The sequence below is a fragment of the Danio rerio genome, chromosome 1, assembly GCF_049306965.1.
Source record: "Danio rerio strain Tuebingen ecotype United States chromosome 1, GRCz12tu, whole genome shotgun sequence".
NCBI lineage: Eukaryota > Metazoa > Chordata > Actinopteri > Cypriniformes > Danionidae > Danio > Danio rerio.
Genome location: NC_133176.1, coordinates 42,485,541 through 42,501,962, shown reverse-complemented (window position 1 = coordinate 42,501,962; position 16,422 = coordinate 42,485,541). Strand labels below are relative to the sequence as shown.

General features: G+C 37.0%; 1 protein-coding gene and 1 long non-coding RNA gene across 27 annotated transcripts in view; one reads left to right on the top strand and one right to left on the bottom strand.

Annotated features, from left to right (window-relative positions):
• The window catches only part of tenm3 (teneurin transmembrane protein 3), a 421,902-nt gene that overhangs the window by 383,142 nt on the left and 22,338 nt on the right, over positions 1-16,422 (bottom strand). For 24 of the 26 annotated variants that reach the window (XM_068222090.2, XM_073954574.1, XM_073954622.1 and 21 more), the window contains exon 1: positions 8,612-9,185. The exons of 1 other annotated variant lie outside the window; for it this stretch is intronic. The gene's annotated coding sequence lies outside the window, so the exon portion shown is untranslated. Of the gene's footprint in view, positions 1-8,611; positions 9,186-16,422 lie in introns of those variants that run through there. One more of the 26 variants, NM_001365543.1, reaches the window with a different exon arrangement.
• On the top strand, positions 7,709-16,407 carry LOC141386130 (uncharacterized). Its single transcript, XR_012407269.1, has 3 exons — positions 7,709-7,808; positions 12,789-12,945; positions 15,111-16,407. It is a non-coding gene; the product is annotated as an uncharacterized lncRNA (long non-coding RNA).

Sequence of the window (16,422 nt, the reverse complement as noted above, 5' to 3'; positions counted from 1 at the left end):
TTAAAGTACTGTTAACTTTCATAAATCACTCAATGACCAAAGACCTCAATAAACTGAATATGCTCATCAAAAATCAACCAAAAAGATAATCAAATAATCATGATCAAGTCGGTTAAAAATAGGTGAGTCTGCTTTTAGCCATTATGCCGCCCGCAGCTGGGACCAGCTTCCAGAGAAGATCACATGTGCTTCAACAGTAGGAGCTTTCAAATCTAGACTTAAAACACATCTGTTTAGCTGTGCTTTCATCAGACTGATTGCACTATAGGTTTTGAAGCTTCCTGTTTTTTAAAATTTCTGTAACTGTTTCAATAGATATTGCATTTTTTTTTACTTTTTTTTTATTTGCTTTGGCTGTTCATTTGGTTGTTATGCTTCTCTTATAATTATGTTATTATAATACTTTAAAATACTTTAAATTAACATTGTGAAAAAAATAAACTAGCCTTTTCTTTCGTCAAATCCATTTGTACACTTTAATTGCTTAATTCCTTTACTAAGGTAATTACTTTAAAGGTCACTGCCTTTGATTTCACAGGTTTACTATTTATATACTTACTTGTTTCCTTTTTTTTACTATCAAAGTCTCTTCTGAAACAGACCTGCGGGTCATTTCTGGATTGCAACCCCACTAGTTCACAGATTTAGTGACAACAAAAACACAAATTCTAACTTTTCTACAAATCTGAAAGCAACAGGGGCATTTCTACAGGTTTGCAAATACAAGTACACTGTTGTGTCCAAAGCAACAAGCAGAAAAACATATTTTTTGTTCGGCTTCAATGGGGGCTAACGGGGTTCAAAGAACACTCAGGCGAAAATGACAGAGGAAATATCTAACCCATTCTGAATTTGCACATCAATAGAGAGACAAATCGAGCGTCCTCTCTTTCTCCTGTAATATATACAATAGAGCGAGCGGCAGTTCAGCTGTGACTGAAACCTGAGATACATGTGCTCCGAATCATCGGGCAAAAGACTGTCCCTGCTACCCTCTCAAAATCTTTCGCAACACCCATTCTCATTAGAGGGATGGAAAAACTTGGGCAATGGATCGATGTTTTCATTTTTCAAGTGCTTGTATCCATTAGACGGGTAAAATTCATCCATCAAGCAAATTCCTTTCTGGTTAGGCCCTGTCGCTTTAACAAGTAGCGAGCTCAATGTGCAAGATGTATTGCTCTCCATTTCACTAACCTTCATTACGTCTTTCATGTGTCTCTCACCCCCTCCTGCTATCTCTCTCCTATGGAACAGCAACGAATCTGATTGGTCGGAGATTCTACCTGCCATGTTCTGGAGCGCGCAGTGCAAGCAGTGAACCTTCACATTAATTCAAACGCCTTTTTTACAGAAATCTTTCAGCATGAATTATATATGACAACCCCTTTTACTTCCTCACTTAGGGGAAAATATAATTCTATAATTTGGTGGTTTTCATATGGTATTTAAAGCAATATTGAATGGGCCTTCCTGTAAAGCTGAAACTAATGGGAAAAGGGGGTTAGTGCATTCCAAAAGTAAGTGCTCATAAAGTTATGTTGAAACACACATAAATTACAGTGGCAAAAAATTTCATCACAGCCATTAGAAAGACGAATCCCTCGTCTTGGCCTCTCCACCTCCGTGATCTTAATCCAAAGAAAGCTATCAAGAGGACTGTTCTGTTTCAATTCCTAGAGTTAGCGCTCACCAAAAAAGCAAAAAAGGCTTATAAATTATATGGTAAATTACGGAGCACTGAACACTTTCAGGCAACGTATTGCAAGATAAATTTCTCTAGCGTCTACAAAAGAAATGGTCCAGCTGAAAGCAGAATGAGGGGGGAAAAATTAATTTATTTAAATTTTTTTAATAAAATTGTTAATTTAGCCCCCTGAAATGGCCAATGTTTACGTGTAAAAAATAAATAAATAAAATAAAAAACATTAACACCAGCGCGACCTATCCACCTGAGCCGCTGTGAGATCAAGTGGGCGTTTATTTGAATAAAAACCCTGCTTGCTCACAGTCTCTGCTGACAGGGGAGACAAAAGCCTTGCTCCTCTCTTTAATGAACATATCTGCCGTGGAACGCTGCAGCTGGACTTAAAAGGTTACGTGGGGCTGGTCATGCTGGTCACAAAGCTGCGCCCGCAGGAATGCTGAATCCTCTCCAAAAAGCCGAAAGGAGTTGAAGGGGGTTTTTTTTGGACTGGCTGTATCAGTGACAAAAGAGAAGACTGATGGCCTCACCAAGAACCAGAAAGACCTTTGCACGAACCCCTCGTCCGCCACAGGAGAGCACGGTTCATGTTTACATCCCTCCCTCAAACGTCCTCACACACTTATACACAGCGGCCTCCATTTTATTTACTGCGCCTCTCATAAAATATGGATGCCCAACAAGATACTGGAGGACACATGAGAACAAAATGGGAACAATGAAGTATAAAATATCACAGCATCTGGCGCTTGGTGAACTATGACCGCTGACTTGCTCAAATATGTATTTTTCCTTCAATCATTTATTGCTTGGTAAATTATCACTGAGCTAAAAAAAAAATGCCAGTGCATCCCCTGAACAAAAGCATTTCAAATATATTCGCACATTAGTAAATCTGGATGGTCTAAATGTGCGACATATTTATTATTAAAGATCATACAATCACGTGAAAGTGCCTAAAATGGAGTACAAAGCGTACCTGTCTCTTGAGTCCAATGGATCAGGGTGTTAAGAGGTCACTGAAAAAGCAGACTGTCTGTGATGGGACGTCCTCACGCTGTGCCAGCTGCAGCGGAGTGAAGTGCGTGAGAACTTAAAAGGTGAAGCGTCGTAAGGTGGGTGCCGCAAGGTACGGACGAACTGATGACTGACCTGTGCTAGTCTATAAATGTGTCTGACGGCAGGTATGCCCTCAGCCAATCCCAACTCAGCGCCCCGCGAAGGTCGCAGAGGTACAGTACACACAAAGAGAATAAGGGACACACACATTGAGTCATTTGAGAGGACAAGAGCTTCAGGAAGGAATTTATAACTTTGAGAGAACAAACTTTCTAACTTTCAGAGAAAAAAGCCAGGAGAACACATTGCACTTCATAAGTTTTGGGTTAGTGCCGTTTAATTATTTTATTAATTATGGATTTATTTATTTTATATTTATAGAGATAAAATTACTGCGTAACACTAATTTAGACAAAGTATTTATTTAAAATAGAAGTTCAACTTTCTAGTGATGAAAATGTAATTTTCAGATTTTTAAAAATATTTTCAGGACAAAAATGGTTATCAAAAAGTTATATATATATATAGTCTGGTTTAACACAAGAGACTTCTTCAAAATAAAGAGTCCTGTAAATACTATAAATTATGTTGTAAATTACAGCGCTTCATTTATTTTTTGTACATTTCAACACTTCAGCACAAACATACTGACCACAGACTTTTAAACGGTAGCATGTGCATAATTTGAAATAACTTCAATATGAGATAATCCAAGAAACAGCTGTAAAAATGTAAAGTAATATGAGGAACGGATATAACATTCCTGTCAAAACAGACAAGTTCTTTAATATTTAGTCCGCAGTTAACTAAAATCACAGGTGTTCTGGTCTCTTTCAGTGGTGAAGGCACATTAAATGCGTACATGTGCTCTAAAAAACAGTAACGTATGAGCCAAACACACACCGAAAAACATCAGAAATCTGGATTCAACCCCAGTTTATGTCATGTTCTGATCCTTATCCTCCTGTCTCACTTCACTATCCTTTAAATAATGTCTGAAATCCTTTAAAAAGGCACAAATGCTTCAATGAATCAGTTGCCATTGACTACTCATTCTTCCTTTACTATCATACATTTATTTGGCACACAGTATTCGACAGTTGGCAGAGGGCACTCCGCAGCAAATCCTATAGCACAGCATAATATCTCCAAGCCCCCTCGTATAATAACTGTTGTCACATACTAATCTGATGAAATTTACACAAGATACGTTAGATAAAAAAAAAGAATAATAGGAAACAAACAAACAAACAACAGATTTAAGGTTGGAGGTAGAGCCAACTTAAAAGCTGCTGGTTATTTCCCTATTTCACACTCGACAGAATTCACACAATCTTTGTCTTCCGCACTGGTCGCACTGCATATTTCACCAAAAAGACATACGCTTGCATGTCACACACCAGATCCGTCCAACTTTCTTGATGCAACTGGAAATTTATTTATTTGCCAATCCCAAAAGTGTTGCCAGCTCGAGATGGGGGGCTTTGCAGTTTGTTTATCATTGACCATCACAGAGGCGCCAGTGTGAAATAAAGTATTTTTAGATGTTGACATAATGGCTCGAAGAGGGAGGAGACCATGAATTTTTCATAGCGGCTCACAGAGAGAGGTCATTTGCCACTCTTCGCATTAAAAGAGGGGAGAAAAAAAAAACGAATTTCTACAAGGCTGCGAGCTGATTTCACCCCTCTGAAAATAAACTGATCAGCGACCCAAAGACACACAGACACAAAACCCTACTGAACGCTGAAAAAAAGATGGCTTCCCTTGCTGTCCAGCAGTTCAGAAACAAACACACCAACTGAAAACTCTAAATTCCTGGCAGTTGTGCCACTCTCCTCGAATTCCCAGCAAGCATCATCTATTGAACACCGTGCTAGCAAGTTAACGTTATCATTTGGGAGAGGACAATAACAAAAGGTGTCCAGTACAGTAACGTCACACTGTCCAGCAATTCTTTAGTAGCTTCCATGGGAATGGATTTGTTTTGTTGCCTCTAACAGCATTATTAGACAGTTCGCATTTCATTTGACCATTTAACCTCCATTTACAGCTTCGCCTGTCTCTAAAGAGTGGATCCGAACCAGACTGTGTGTCCGTGTGTGCGCCTGTGTATAATCCTATTTGAAGTATTCTCAGCATTCTCAATGCATTGAGCAGTTGAGCATAAATCAGAGTGACAGACTTAAAAGAAAAGGCTTTGCATTAAAGAGTCCAGGTCAAGGGGATGGGTCTTAAACACACACACACACACAGTTCCTTTCTTCTCTGAAATATTAGCACACTCGGAGTGCAAACAGACGAGTGAAAGTGCATCGCTCAAAGTGTCAATTAAGCGGCACATCAATACTTTCATTTTAGCTCCGCGACATCATCTCGTTTGCAGTGTGACATTTTAATCAAGCCTTGCATAGGTCACGCACAACGTACCATCCGGTCATGCAAGTCACAAACATTATTTGCTTCCTCACCTCTTCTCTCCAGAAATGCACCTATGTCACCAACACACAAAGGAACGTCGTAAGAGGCACGAGGCCTGCGCTTCTACGGCTGTCGCTTGGCATGTGCACTCAAGTCAGTAAGCTTTGAGCTGGTGTTAGGTTGCCGGCAGAGTCTTTCTCTTTAAGCATGGCTGGGCAGCAATGAGCCTACTCCAAATGTTACACGCCATTCAGGCCCTGTTGTTGTGTGTGTGTGAGTACACTATGCATTGTCGACTCCCAATTGTTCATGCACTACAATTTAACAAGCAAGTGAATCGGTACCATAATATTAAGCAGGAAATGTGAAGATACGAGTAGGCGCATCCATAAACATGCACACAAACCGGTGTCAAAACAACAATGCCTATTTATCTGCTCCCAATCACTGTGCTGCTGACGATTATTAATCATGTTAGTGTGTTATTGTCTTGAAAATGAAATTATATGAAAATAAATGTTTCTGCAATTAGCTGTCATGCCTCCCATTGACAGGGAATGATTAAAGCGAAGACACTGACTAATTGGGCTTTGAATAATGAAATGATATGTATGCTGACTTTTAAGCAGGTGTGATAGCAGAAGCAACAAGGAGATGATAAAACATCTGGCCATGCCGGACAGGTTCTGTCAATCATTCCAGCCTCTGTGAATCCCATTACCATGACAACCCCCAGCCAATAACATCTGTACTGGCCTTTACCGAGGAAAAGGGGCCACTATATGTGACAATATTAGCATCATTACTGTAAAAAATGGTGCCCTCTTGCAGCTTTTATTTGACGTGAGATCAAACATGCGCATGCTCTCTCCGTCTTACATGCTGTGGCCTGCCGTGGGTCGTATAAAAAAAACTATGTTGTTTCTGTCATGATATAAATGACACTTCAGAGTTTGAAAGTGCTCCTATCAATCACTCCAACTTTAATGTGAAATAATAAAATCAGTTTAAGTTTTTCTGTTGTCCGTTTCTTCTCCCCCTCCCTGTCTCTCAAGTGAACAAAGGCCAAGTTCAAGGCAACATCAAAAATTGATTTCAGCTACACTTCAGATTAGTCAAAGGTCTCAGAGCACACGCACAGGCACGCACACACACACACACACACACACACACACACACACACACACACACACACACACACACACACACACATGCAATCTCTCCTTGTTTTATTACATACCATTTATTCCAGCCTCATATACAAGTCTCTTTGCAAACAAAAATAATCAAACATGCCTGTAATGTTTCTTATTTCATAAAAAATTCAACTTTGAACGTGTATAAACATGTACTCGGACAAAAAGGATACACTGAAGTAATATCTAATTTGCAAAAGACACCCATATTTGTATTTCAAACATTTAACACTACAAATGCACAAGTATGAGCCACATTTTACAATATCACATGACCTTATTGACCTAAACGAGAGTATTTTGATAAAAATGTCTAATGTTTGCTTGAAAAGCAATGTAATAAAATAAAATACATCAACAAAAGCTTCAGTGTAAAAAGTCTAAACTAGTCAGAACAACCAGACTGGAACATGTTTTTTTTTAAAGCTATACTTAAACTATTAAATATTTGGGAGGAAAAAATCATTAAAATATAGAAAGCCAGTAGCTTCAGTGGGAGGCCATGTCTCTGCTTCATTCACTGACTTTAGCGGGAAGGTATTGTACGCTAACATTTAAACAAAAGAGCATTTAGGATGGGCCAGGAATCTTTCACCAATCACTATCGTCAGTATCAGCTTTCAGTGCAATTACAGTACATGGTGATACTTCAGTACCTTGCTCTCTTCTACACTGTTTTCAGTCAGTCAGTGTGTGTGTGTGTGTGTGTGTGTGTGCACGGCGAGTTTCTTGCTTCTTTATCTGTTGAAACACAACCCTCAGGTATGTGTTCATAAGTCAAATCTAACTGATAACATGTTTTAATCCAACTGCTTTCAGAATATAGTTTGAGTGTTTGGATAGTCTACACTTCCTAGATGTGCTTTAGAGGTTTGCTTAAATGATGTGGAGATCAGACATTATTATCGTCACACTTATTTCCTTTAAAGTCACCATAGCGATGTGTTGCAGTCAACAAAGTGCATGCTGTGATGACTTGTGTTACATAAGTAACACATAAATAAATCAACTAATTACATAAACATCACATATTTTCTCTTTAATTTAAGAGAAAAATAAGTTGATCAGAAAACTCTCTCATATGCAAACAGACTTTCCATATAAAAAAAAGAGCTAGAATTGGATACTGAATATGCGCGGTCTCATATTGCAGAAATTCACATATAAGAGAATGTTTGTTTATGAGCGCCGCCTAACAATTTGAATGAATTCTGTAGTTAATCAACCATTGGGCATTCAGTCAGAGGTGGGAATTAAACTAAAACAAACATGAAAGAAGCACACCAATCAAAGAAAAATCACTATGAGCAGTCAAGTTAACCTTTATATATTTTCTGGAGACACAGCTATCTTATGCCATCTTCAGCACAGTGCGAATATGTGAATTGGCCAATGCAGTTCTCAGTAGATTCCCTCAGATAAAGCAGGTCTGTATGAAACTCTTACAAACACCTTCAACACATGTAATCTGAGCAGAGGGATTTTATACCAGTGTTTACTTGTATATCAACAACATGTCAACATTTGTAATCTATTTATGTTTTATATTATTTTTAATATTCTGACTGTAAAACAATCTTATTTATTTTGAAGAATTTAAAATTAGTTAAACTTTTAAGTTATTAAGTTATAAATGCTGTTGGTATGGCGTTTGTGTACTATTTATTATTTCTGTGTATTTTACATTTACATAATTTAGTTTTTATGCATTTACTGATCTGCCCTCTTTATCACACACCTGCAACACATTGTTTAATTTTATCATAATTACTATAAATACAGGCAACTTGTCAGAGACGTTAACTATGAACTGCTATTTTTCATGACAGCTTCAGTTTCGTTTATGCTTTTTTAAAGCTTTTAGTCTGTGCATGCGCATTTTTAAATATACAGAGAGACTGAACAGTCAAACAGATGGAGTTAATAAAGTCAGCACACTTATTGAAATACAGTGAGGATTACAAGCACTGCACGTGGATACATTTACAACCTGTGTGCGCCTATGACCCTTTTTTTGCTAAATTAAATACTTAAAACAGGGCATTTGCGCGACAAACTCATTTTCTTGATATATCCGTTTTATTAAGAATACATTTTAATTAATTAATAACGCAATATTTAAAGTAAAATACAATGTAGCCCACCCTTATTCATTTTGTAGTGTAAAAGCGCAAAAGTATTATATGTAGAAATGATTGCTGGCAAAAACTGAGGCCATCGGGTCTCTTACCTGCTGTTGACGTGTTTCAGCATCCCATTGACAAAACTTCGCTTAACGGCGACCAACTTCTTCGGTGAATGACAAAAGATAAAAATTGTTTCTAACAAAAGCAAGTCCTCCTATAGCTCGCTTTTAACAGCAACTTCCGTCCCAGCGATAGTCCGGAGAGCGCGAGAGTCACTCAAATGTTGACAGACAGATGTTTCTATCTCCTCTCCAAACGCACGGAGTAAACGGAGACTGACCAGGGGTTGATGGATGTGCCCGGCGCTCATGTGTGTATCTGCCGAACAACAGCCGCCACCGTCCGGATACGCCGAGCAACGGAGTTGCACGAGCAGCCGTTGTTTCCTCACAGAGCTACAAACAAACAAAGCCGGGAGTGCGCACGTACATGTCTACCTGAAAGCACTTCCAGAGTATACAGATAATTCGAGCAATAAGTGTGTTTCCTCGGCGGCGTGGATGCGAAGCGCTGCCGGTCCCCCCGCTGCGTCCAATCAGTGCGCTATGTGTCTGTATCCAGCACTGGATCAGTGATAAATGAAGGGTCATCCATGACTAACGCCGAACCCTGATGAATGACTTTCACAAGCTCGTCGTCGTCATCATCATCGTGTCTCTGGCTGATAGCGACTGTACGCAGCAGCGCATGGGTTTGGCTCTGTTTTACGTTTTCATTCGGGATGCGAAGTTCATTCTCACGGAGAAGCAGCAGCAGCAGCAGGAGAACAGCGCGTGGAAGTGGTGTTATTTTGCATGCTAAAAGTTGCACTAAATTTTAACCGAAAACATGAGAGTAGAGAGGACACCACAGCATGTGCTAAATAATACAATTATAGATAGAAGATTTACAGTTTATTATTAATTTATACTAAAACAAAATGGCAGCTTCCAAAACTTTACTGTATTGTGATCATTTGAAAAAAAAAGGAAAATGGGATATTCAGATAGCATTTTCAAATCATGATAGCAAATTTTATGTTGTTAAATTATGTCATTGAATTAAATATACTGAAATATTTCAGCTACTTTATTTATTTATTTTTAGAATATTTAACACTGAACACAAAGTGAATGTAACATTTCCTGATTAATGTTACATAGAAAAATATTTTGGTCCCACTAAAGGTAAAATTGAATAAACTAAACAGCACCTTGCTGTATTTAAATACAAAATATCTTCACTATAAGACAATTAGCAAATTTTATTTTAGAAAAAAACTCATTTTAAATATTTCACAGTAAAAATACATAGAATAATTTTACTTTATCCCATCCATGTTTTATTATTATTATTATTATTATTATTATTATTATTATTATTAACGTTTATAGCGTAGCGCATTGCACTAACCTCCATTGCATATTCCATTGCAACCTTATTTATGGGATTTTTAATAGTATTTTTAAGAAGTCATTGCAGGTGCACATGACTACAGTATTGCCATTTAAGCACCCATATACAGTACTTCGTTCCTCCTATTCAACATAAACCTCAGTAAGGTAATAAAAGCCCGGTTATATTTTTGCAACAATATCAGCAAACCGTTAACTAAATAAATGTGCAGACATAAAATATAGATCGGGATGGAAATTATTTTATTGTGCAAGAAGAAAAGACTATGGAGTGTTTATGACAAGTGGACAAAACTTGCTTCCGTCGGAGCCCTTATCACCCTGTCTCTGTTTACTGTATTCAGGCCAGTACAATACTACTACTACTACTACTACTACTACTACTACTACTAATAATAATAATAATAATAATAATAATAATAATTATTATTATTATTATTATTATTATTATTATTACTATTATTATTATTATTAATGTATAGACAATAAATACTTAAAGCAGATTCCATTTTTATGTATACAATTAAATTACAGAAACTATAAATTCTCATTTTATTCAGAGACAGAGTTAAACCACATAAAAAAGAAACAACCTTAAAACAAAGTACTTCCATACCGAAATTAAATGAAAAGTGCATTGATAGTCTTGTAAGGTAAAACTGGCAGTGCCACGAAAGCAAACCTCTGATTCTCATCTGACCTCATCCACCTGCTCCGTGCGCCTACATTGGTGAAGTTCAAACATTTCCTCAAAGTCCTGTGAAGCTTAGTGACTGCACATGACTTTGAGTGAAAGGAGCAGCAGCTGCAATTTTAGCAAGTTTTGGTGCCTGACCCAGCTTAACCCAGAGTGGGGATCTTCTCGGTTAAAAACACCTGAAGAGATGCTCAGCCTTCACTTCATGCAGACAGGAGAGCACTCAATTACCCTCTACCAAACTCACGCAAATTCACCGTATCCTTGTTTCTATGGCAGGTTTCTATTTCCGTATTAGCCCTGGAAAACATTTCTTTCATTTCACATTTCACACATTCTGAAGATGACTGTTTGATTTTTAAGTTCACAGCATGTTTGCAACTTAGTAGGCAGAACAGTGCAAACATGTTTTGCTTTAATATGTAAAAAAAAAAAAAAAAACCTTCGTTTATTTAGACATTTTGCAGTAATTCATAAATCATACGTCAACACTGACGGGTTTAAGAAGCCTGGCTTAAATGTGCTGAGCTAAATGAATGTAATCAGGTCTTCTCCTCAAGTTTCAGTCAGGATTAATTGCAGAGTTACTCTGTAAATGATATGAATTATTAATTCCGCTGACACCCAGAAGAACAAAAGTACAAGGGAGTGGTATGTCGGCACAATCTAGGGCTTGTGCTGAAGGCTGTGGTATATTTTTGAACATGAGGGAGCCGTTTACCTTTGCACTGGAGGATAAGTGACTATATAACACTCCTGTGCAGAAATCAAAATCGCAACAACTACCGCAAGATGGAAGCTTTAAGTTGTAATTCCAGGTTTTATGCACAATTTAATTGTTCTGTGGAGGATCACCATATTACCACAGGCTCGTTTTGTATTATTTATGTTTTAACTTTCCCCATAGTTTGTTCTGAGTATTCAAATATATAAAATAAACAAGTAGTAATAATTCTCTTTGTCGGTAAATGTGATGCAAGCAAGTAGCAACATACAGCCCAATATTAAGACAACTATCTCAAACCACACTGTATAGTTGTATAATTCCATGGATATGCTCTTTGAAATATTCTTTTAACCAAATTTTAACTCAAGCCCAAAATTAGCATGTACTGAACTTTGCATATTTATACAGAATTGTTTGAAAACCCCAACAATCTTATTTAATACTAGTCTTTTTAAACATGCTAACAGGTATGTTTATATCCATTTCCCCACAAATGAAAGGAATGCTGAATAGGGATAGCATAACGTTTTTATTGTTATTATAAATATTATTCAATAATTAAAAAAGAATAATAATTAAAGTTTTTATTTTTACAGTTTTTAATTTTTGGGAAACTTTTTTTCATGTTGAAATACTGATTGGATTGTGAATTTATCTATCGCAGTCTTGGTTTTATTTGTGTGACTAAAATATAACATATAGTTCTCCAAGTATAGTGCTCCATTTCATTTTACTATTTTGCTACATAGTAAAAACAACAACAACATAAACACACCACTAGTATACATATATGCAGAACATTTATAACAATATATACTCTGTACTGTATATAATTGCAAGTGAAACTCTTTACATCACTCATAAATAACAAGCCATTTAGACGTCATAAACATTAGAGCTTTCTATTTGACTGCTCAGAACCATTATAACAGGTATCAGCCGTAGGCCAAATTCAACATGGGAAACTTCACTTACGTTCAGGCTTTGCATTAGAAGCCTCTTTCAATAAACAGAATGGTTATTTTGCTCTTCAGTCCAGACTTCCCATTTATCAAAATCAATCCGCATGGAGCCTCTTCTCTAAACACAAAGGGAACTAAATTTCCAATGAAATGAAATGTTAACAAGGTAATCAAAACAAAAAGTGTTGTAGTGGCGTTCGGGTAGATTTGGGGTAGAGGTGGGGGGTCCGGTGATAAAATAGGTAAATAAATAAATAAGAGGATGAAAGATAAAAGGACCCCTGGTGTTCTAGATGAGCTCCAACCAAACAGAAATCATTCATACCATCTGTGAGATAAACCCAAAATTAACATCATCAAAGTGTCTCGTCTCCCCCTGCTTTCACCCTTCATCACTTCCTCTCTCACTCTAGCTCCCGTTTTCCCTTTCTCCCTCTGCAGGACACAAACACCCCCTCGAACACAGCCCAATTTTCTACCCACAGCAAAACATGCCCATGGTCCAACCCGCAGCCGTGCATACACTCACACACCTGGGGGTCCAGATTGGAGAAACCCAGTCCAGGATGCAGATCCATTCACCTGCTGCACAGAGGAAGTGAGCGCACTGACAAAAACATGGAGTTTTCGACTTGTTTCCCTTCAGGCCCCAGATTTTATACAGGACATCTTAATTAGTCTATGAAACAAAAAAAAAAAAAGGTTTTAAAACGAGTAGAGTGTGCATACAAAGTTTGGGGGCAGTAAGATTTTTATTAATATGCTTATTGTAACACTTTTATTCAGCCGGGACACAATGAATACTGAAGACATAATGGTACAAAAACTGTGTTAAAGCTATGATTAATAATTAAAAAATGTTATTTTTTTTTAACTTTTTTTTAAACAATTAATCATAAATAAACAACTAATAATGTTTCCACAGAAAAAAATAAGCAACTCAAATGTTTTCAAAAAGTGTTATGATGATGATGATGAAGTGTTCTGCAAAACAATATGATGATGAAGACTGGAATAATCACTTCAGATTAGCCACATAAAATTAAGTAAATACATTTTTAAAAATTAATTAAATTTAGAACATAGAGAAAATCTTAACATACTGTACATATAGACAAACTTTACATGAAATAAACACATATTATTTAAAGTAACAATGTATTCAGTATTATGCATCACCATCGTCATCAATTCTAAGAAAAATGCCACATTAAAGACAGGAGAAAGAATAGCCACACCAAATACAAAACAAATATACATCTATTAACATCATATAACATCAATTTTAACACAATAACATTATCATATATAGGGATTTCATAGGGTAGACACCATACCAATTATAAAAATAATTAAATACAAACCCAGTTACCATAGAAGTGCAGTCTGTTCGGCACTGTGACATACAAAGGGGAACACTCTCACAGCCTTGTTTCCATGTATATATTTCAGCTATGCTTAACAGATTTAAGAACAAAACATTTTCACTCTGGTAATGTTTATTAACAATATTTTTTTTCCAGCATTCTTGATCAAACACAACTATTTCTAGGTCGCAATCCACTAAACAAAAGTAGCAGCAGGATGCCTGTTCCATTGAAATCCCCATTTCTTTGGTGCTTGGCCCAATGTGTATTTAACTGTGCGTGTATGTGGACATTTGTGTGTGCGTGAGAGAGAGAGAAAGATGTCCACCGCCCGGTCAGTGCCTCTGGGCCGGCCTCGAGTAGGCAGCACATTCTGGCAGTGACAGACCCTGACTCCGCTCCATGCTTGACTACATACAGTACAGACCATCCACATTCCCTGAGTGTCCGCCAATGCAAAACTTCCCTCTTGTCCTGCACGCTGACAGACACTCAGCTGGCGAGCACAACTCACTGCACCAGAATAGCAGATTAAAAGCAGAGGCGCTGAGCTCTGCGCGTGACGGCTATGCTGATACCTGAATCCTACCGTTGACGCCAATTGTCCATAATACATATTAATGCATATCTGCGTCACTCGTTCCTCCACACACATGCGCTCCTCATCTAATCATTGTCTGGAGCATGGATGAGTGGGAGTGTCTCAGTTTTGGCACATAGTCAACCCAAAATAAAACATCTGACATTTTTATATAAATTTTTTTTTCCAAGTTTATTTATTTTTTTTACTAGTGGGTGCTATAACTGTAATGTTATAGTTCATTTATTCAAAGAAGGACAGCAAAATAATAAAAAGCGTGACAGTATATCCAACAATTCTTAACACAGTGGCCTACAAACCAACAGGAACTGCTTTTGCAGCGAATCTAGAACAATTTTGAAGATTGATCAGATTTGCATGAATCGGGTTGACAGCGTCAGGAGACTACAAAGCTGTCACTGAGGATAATGGTGGCCCCCAAAAAAAAGCATTAATAGTAGTGTCAATGTTGTCAAACTAACATTTATCTGAATAATCTCTTGATTGTAATCTAATAAAAGCAGTGCCTTTCTATCAAAGATATCTGACATTATCAAGATGAATTTGTTCTTCCACAGAGTTCTTGTCATGTATTATTATCATTTTCAAAACTATCATGAATAAACTGTGATGATGTAAAAAATAAAAAAAAATATTTTGAAGGTGTCTGAATATATTTTGGTTTGACTGTATGCATGCTAGGACGGTGCTGTGAGAAATCGCCCTCCACCCCCACCCGCCTCCACAGGAGCATCCCTCACACGGCCACTGAAGTGTTAGGACGAGTCAATGTCATCCCTTTCTCTTTCTCTCTAGGCTGCGAGGTCCCCCTCATCTCCAGCCAACTAGGGCATAGAACTGGAAACCTCCAGATGTGTCATGTGACCACTGGGCTCTGCAGATGCACATCACTGGTTATTTCACTATGGGGGGCTACGTGTGTTCGTGTGCCAGAGAAGCTTGCCGGATATCGGGTACACAATGCTGTATAAATAATATTAATGTAGTTGCATGCTAGAAATGCGAACTGAGTGTACTTTGCAGGTGCCTATATAGTGAATGCATCAAAGGGTGTTTTTTGATAAGATGTGAAGCAGACGGTGGGTGCATAAAGCTTCTGTGTAGACAGATGGATTAAAAAAAAGTGTTTGTGTGCATGTACAAAACAACATTCATATTATTTTTCCACAAAACTACTGCTAACAGAAAACATCTGTAGTTGCCTGAAAAACATACTGGAGTAATTAGGGAAGGGGAAAGGTTGCAGTTTTGGCTGCATAAGCGGTAGGGATTTAACTTATTATTTCTTTATTTCTGTGGTTGAACAGTTGATGCTTTTTGGCAAAGCTGATTTTTTCCTATGACACTACATGAAGTAGCAGGTAATAATACACTGAAATGCATTTAATAAATGTTAAAAGAAGAGAGATATCTAAGTTTAACTGATATTTGTGCTCAGTTTTGGTTAAGAATACATATTAGAAAATATAAAAATACAATGTGAAATTTTAAATTAAGACTTCTTTTCAGATCCAGTAAACATTCAGGATTGTTAATTTTGTGACACAACAAACATAAATCCAGCCTTAATTCTCATCTTCTTAAAAATGAAGTCAAGTTTTGGACTTAAAAAAAGAAAGGGTAACACTATAATTACACACCGTGCATCGTTTATTAAGCACTAAGAGTTAACTCATTATCTGTTAAGCATTAACTCCACATTAACAGATGCTTGGAAACTACAAATGCTCTATTCTTGACTTAAAAGCACATTTATAATGGGTGTATCGATTGTATTTTCATACTTTGTAAATGATAATTTTGCATTACTGAATTGAGTATTGCATCATTTACAAACCAGTTATTTTAAAGAAATCGCTGAATTTTGGAGATTGTTCAGAATGAGTTGGTAAATGATTAATAAACTATTTAAATTGACATTCATATATGTTACTATTCAGGCATAATAGTCTATTATATTATAATATAGTCAATTCGTATGTAAAAATGCTTTAAGTCAACATCATCCAGTTTTGTGACCAAATTTAAAGTGAGGACTATTCACGCTTAATAAATAAATGACAAATAAAGGCTCAGTCATATTCTAAACAGGAAAAAAAAGAGAAAA